The following is a 6,014-nucleotide window of genomic DNA, read 5'->3' on the forward strand; positions in this document are numbered from 1 at the left end:
AAGGAACTGGAATTCAAGCCCTGGGCCGGTTTGTAGGCAGAGGACTTCCGCCGTGGGGCCTCTAGGTGGCATGATTCCTCCCAGGGAGCCGTCGATGAACCCTGGCTGGGTCTGGGCTGCAGAAGGGTGACTGAGGTCTGGGAAGGGCACAGGACCCAGGCCAGACAGCCCACTTCCTTTCCAAGCTGGTCAAGTCCCTTACATGAGTGGCCGGCAGAGAGCTTGGGGACTTCAGCACCTGGGCAGAAAAGCCACGGTCCTGGGTCTGAGGTCCGCTTCCAGCTCTTCCTGCCTCCTTTGTCTCTTCATCCGGGTCTTAGTAGCTCACTGCCTCACTTGTCTGCTTCAAGCACCACAATGCAGAAGAGGGAATCCTTATGTGAATAAGAGCTTCATTCCCCTATCCTCCAAATAGAACTTTCCCAACTTGACTCTTAGCCTAGAGAAGAAATGTAGGCTTTTTTTTTTTTTTTTGAGTGTCCTGAGGGAAAGCAGGTTTATAAGCAGATAATTATAATGCCGTTTGCTATGGTTGTAATAAAGGCATGTACAACGTTTTATGGAAGTTCAGGGAGAGGGAATTTAACTTTTCCAGGGAAGTTGAAAGAAGTTTCAGAGAGAAATTAAGTGTTGATGAAGAGAGGGCTTTTAGGAGATGTGAATGATGGCAATTCAGACAATTAAGAGAAAATCAAAGACCTTGAGGCAGGAATGTATAGACTACATTTGGAGAACAGTATCACTATTTTCAGATGACGTGAGCGTCTACACCGAAAGCACAAAAGAATCATCCGAAAAATTATTAAGGCTTATGAGTCTTCGGCAAAGTGGCTTGTTGCAAAATACACGTGAGAAAAATCAGTCGTTTTTTTCTTTTTACTTCTAAAAGTAAGCAATTAGTAAATATAACGGGGGAAAGTCTCCTTTCAGCAACAAGACCAATAACAAACAAAAGGCCAAAAAATAAAATAATAAAAATGCAGGATGAAGATGAACAGAACTTCAGCGCTTTCTGGAAGACACTTGAAGAACTAGAGACACACATTAGAATTCTGGATGGAAAGACACAAGTACACATAAAGCTTCAGTCTGTGACAAGAGGAGGCTTCCACATATTACATACGTAGCTCAGTGAAGAGCAGAGGGTAGCTGGGTACTCACTGCAGTAACATTAAAATAAGATCCCTATCTGACATCATAGTCCAAAATAAATTCCAAAAAGATTCCAATTTTTCTCCTCCCCACCTTGTCACTTCATAAGAGTCACTTACCAGAGTCCTCGGTCAGCTAGTCCAAGTGTCTCCAAGCGAGGTCCTCAGCAAGGGCTGACCCTTGGACCCTGCCGCTGCATGAGGCGGTTAGTGAGGGAACCTTGGGAGAATTTCTTTTGCCTTCTTGAAGAGCTGAGCTGTTACCTCCTCAGACATGGAGGCCTCGAGGACGATGGAAGTTAAAGACAGCCGTTGAGCTCTAGCCAGATTGCAGAGGAGTGAACAGGTATTATAGATCTTTTACTTATCCTTCCTCACCCTGTCATGAGTTGAATTGTGTCCCCTAAAAAGATATGTTGAAGTCCTCACCCCCAGGACTTCAGAATGTGACTTTATTTGGAACAACAATAACTGCAGTTGGAATTAGTGAAGCTTAAATGAGGTCACACTAAATTACAGTGGGCCCTTAATCCAGTGTGACTGATGTCCTTACAAGAAGATGGCCAGGTGAGGACAGAGACCCAAAGAGATGCCTAGCGAGGACAGGCAGAGATCAGAGTGATACATTAATGAGCCAGGGGGTGCCCGGGATGGCTGGCAACACCAGAAGCTAGAGAAAGGCGTGGGACAGGTTCTCCATCAGAGCCCCTCGAAGGAACCAACCCTGCTCACCATCTAGATGTTGGACTTCTCACCTCTGGAACTGTGTGAGAAGACATTTCGGTTGTTTTAAGTCACCCAGTTTGTGGTACGTTGTTATGGCAGCCCTAGGAAACAAACTCTCTAAAAAGGGAGAAATATTATTCGGGCATCATCGAATGAGTTCTTTCAAAGTCTGCTAACCAACAAGTCCTTCGTTTTTAATGGAGTCGCTCAACTTATATTTTTAACTCTAAAGAGATGGCTGGTGGCAGGGTGTACAAGACTATTGGCAGACACATGAAGAGGGCTGAGCCCTCCCTCTCCTCGGCCCCTCGCCCCAACCTGTACCCTGGCTTCCCCTCAGAAGACCGAAAGGCAACTTGGCTGGCTTCCCAGGCAGCTGCCCCCCAAGGGGAAGCCACCCAAGCTCCTTTCGCTACTTTGGGGCTGGGTTTACCTGACAAGGAAAATGCCTCCCGAACAACACAAGGAAAGGAAGTGGGCTATTAGAGCAAAGAAATCCAAGGGTGTGGTATCGATCACCCACCCCAGCCCATTTGCTCTAAATAAATTCATAGGACAGCCATTGTCCTATAGCATCATCCGAGCTTATCCAGAAGCTTGTGGACTGCTTAGGTTTTCCAGCCTCAATTTCCTGGCTGGTGCAGTGAGACTAACTGTCCACTGTTGAAGAGGGAGGGGGAAAGTCCTTTGTACATCCTGGAACTTCTGCAAAGATAAGAGAGGCGGGGTGGTGAGATCGCAGTGACGAATTCCATTGAGGTGGAAATCTCAATGCTCCAGCCCAGCCTCTCTGGTTAGCCTGGCTGGAATAGGTCTCCCACTCTGCCTCATCCTGGGCCCTCTGCCATCGCTTCAGCTTTTTGTTCCTTCTTTCCGTGCCACAAAGGCTTCGTGCCAGTGGTTCCTCCGGTTAGAACACTCCTCCCTAATTCCAAACCACTGCCTCCTCCCCACTCCTCTGGGCCCCCTCTTACTCATCAGTCAGGTCTCAGGTTTAACATCATTTCCGGGAGCAGATCTCCATCAGACACCCCTTCTGCTCAAACATTCCTTCTGCTCAAAATTGTAGCTAGGGGATAGTTCAAAGGTAGTTCTAAAACTTGGTTTTTACGTACGAGTTTGGGGTTTCCAGAAATAAAGTAAATATACAGAAATCCTCCAGGACCAATCAGTTCCACGCTTTAAAGTGCATGGGCGAGTTTGCAAAAAAGGAAAAACAAACACAAAAGGGGAAATCCTAGAGAGAAGACCGCAGTGCAGGGTAATCACCAGTGGAAGCTATCAGCTGCCCCGAGGCATCTAGTCACCGCAGGCACCTCGCACGGAGACCACACACAGAGAACTGGACGAGACTCTCCAGAGTGAGGAGTGAGATCAGAGACCCCTTTATAGAGCTGGACCCCTACAAAGGGCCATACCTTATGGAAATGAGGAATTAGGAGAAAAAAATCTGGCACTGAGAGAAGGCAGTATGAAGAGTTTGTCTTGGCCTTGGCTCTTGGTGAGGACAAGGAGAGTCTCCTCCGAAAATTTGGTCAAAAGTCTGAGTGCCTATGGATATGGGCTTGTCTTCACATTACTTACAAGGTAAAAAAACCTTTTTTCAAGATAAGCATTTTAATTTAAAATGAGATAGTGCTGGGGACACCTGGGTGGTTCAGTTAGTTAAGCGTCTGTCTTCAGCTCAGGTCATGATCCCAGGGTCCTGGGATCAAGTCCCACCATTGGGCTCCCTGCTCAGCAGGGAGCCTGCTTCTCCCTCTGCCTGCTAGGGTACTCGAGTGTGTGCTCTCTCTCTCTGTCTGTCTCTGTCTGACAAATAAATAAATAAAATCTTTAAAATGAGATAGCAGGGGCGCCTGGGTGGCACAGCGGTTAAGCGTTTGCCTTCGGCTCAGGGCGTGATCCCGGCGTTATGGGATCGAGTCCCACGTCAGGCTCCTCTGCTGGGAGCCTGCTTCTTCCTCCCCCACTCCCCCTGCTTGTGTTCCCTCTCTCGCTGGCTGTCTCTATCTCTGTCAAATAAATAAAATCTTTAAAAAAAATAAAAAATAAAATAAAAAATAAAAAATAAAATGAGATAGCAAAAAGAAAAAAATAATCAAACCTGAATCGAATTAAATTTTTAAAACTCATGTCAAATACACTAGAGTGTTGCCTTCAGCAAACACTAGACTGTGGGAAACTCTACTGGGCAAATAGTACAGTTTTTTCAATGAATGGATTACAAGAAGAATAAAAAAACGGAGGGAAAACTTATACGTGAAGGAAGTTAGTATGCGTATCAACCAACTGCAATGTGAAGACCTTATGTAGATCATGGGTCAAATAAATATACAGACAAAAATATGACTTTCATAATACAATTGGAAATTGAACACTGCCTGAATATTGAATATTAAGGAACTACTGTTCATTTTTTTTACATGTGATAATGGTACTGTGGTTTTGGTCTTTTAAAGTGAAGTATTTTGGTAGTGAAATATTTGGTAGTGAAATGCTTACGGACACAATTATATGATATTGGAGTTTACTCATAATGGTGTGTGAGGGGGATGTGGCTGGAGGGTTAGCAATGGAATTAGATTGGCCATGAGTCGACAATTGTCAAAGCTGAGGTTTAGATACATGGGGTGTTACACTATTCTTTTTCAAATTTTCTTATTTATTTATTTATTCATTTATTTATTTATTTGACAGAGAGAGAGAGAGCACAAGCAGGGGGAGCAGAGGGAGAGGGAGAAACAGACTCTCTGCTGAGCAAGGAGCCTGCTGGGGGCTCGATCCCAGAACCCTAGGATCATGACCTGAGCCAAAGGCAGACACTTAACCATCTGAGCCACCCAGGCACCCCGTTTGAAATTTTCTATCATGAGATAAAAAATAAAATAAAATAGACCAAACCCGGCAATGTTTCAAGTTGTCTCCAGAAAATAATGCTTTCCAAAGGCATGCACTTCCTTCAGAAAACTTAGAAGGTTTCCATTGGTAGCCTTCCAACAAACACGAATTTACAGTTGAAATACAGATGACAAAACAAGGTTTTAAGGCCAAGAGTCAGCAGAAAAAGCTGTAAAGCCAACATAAATATATTTAAGATGTTTAAAGAAATTAAAGAGATCATTGAAAACATGGAAAAGGATTAAGAAATCATCATCAAAAAAAAAAAAGCTGGATAATTCTATCAATAGCAGCTCGTGTTTTTGCAAACCAGCCTTTCCACTGAAAAACTATTCAGAAATCTGTCTGAAGGCACTAGAGATCTACTAAGTCAATGGTAGATCGTCTCTAGATCCAAAAAAACTAAAATGATAATAGAATTAATAAACCTAATTATAAACAGGGGCACCTGGGTGGCTCAGTCAGTTAAGCATCTGACTCGTGGTTTCATGATCTCGGGGTCTTGGGATCAAGCCCCAATTCCGGCTCCACGATCAGTGGGATGTCGGCTTGTCCCTCTCCCTCCCTCTCTGTTCCTTCCCCCACAGTCTCTCTCTCTAAAATAAATAAATACAATCATTTTTTAACAAACAACATAGTTATAAATATCACCAGTTTGTTTCTCTTCTTCCTAACTTTTTATTTGGGAAAATTGCGAACATACTTAGAATTAGAAAAACTCATATAGTGAACCCTCATGTATGCATCATTTGGCTTCAACAAATTCCAACTCATGGAAGGTCTCTCTCTCTATACCTTTACCTACTTCCTTATCCCTGTTGTTTTGAAGCAAAACCGACATTGTATCAGTCTATTTGCAAATATTTCAGTATTAGATGTAATCATATTCAACCAAGAAATGAATTCCTAAACTACAATCACTCTCAACTGTCCATTTCTCTGTCTGTATATCACTCTTTCGTAAGAAAATTCCAAACTTGTCTGTAAAAATAAAATTTCCTGCGTATATTTGGAACTTTCTCCCAGGTACCAGGAAAAAATGATAAAATGCACCATTACCAATTTATCAGAATAAGTTTTAATCTGGTCTCATTAACAAGTTGCCTTCCATTGATATACAGATAGATATAGGTAGATAGATAGTTGGATGGATAGATAACAGAGAGATGCATAGACAGAAACAGAGATTTATTTTTCAAGAATTGACTCACACAATTGGGGTGACTGACAAATCCA

Source organism: Ailuropoda melanoleuca, chromosome 4 (assembly GCF_002007445.2).
Source record: "Ailuropoda melanoleuca isolate Jingjing chromosome 4, ASM200744v2, whole genome shotgun sequence".
Classification (NCBI taxonomy): Eukaryota; Metazoa; Chordata; class Mammalia; order Carnivora; family Ursidae; genus Ailuropoda; species Ailuropoda melanoleuca.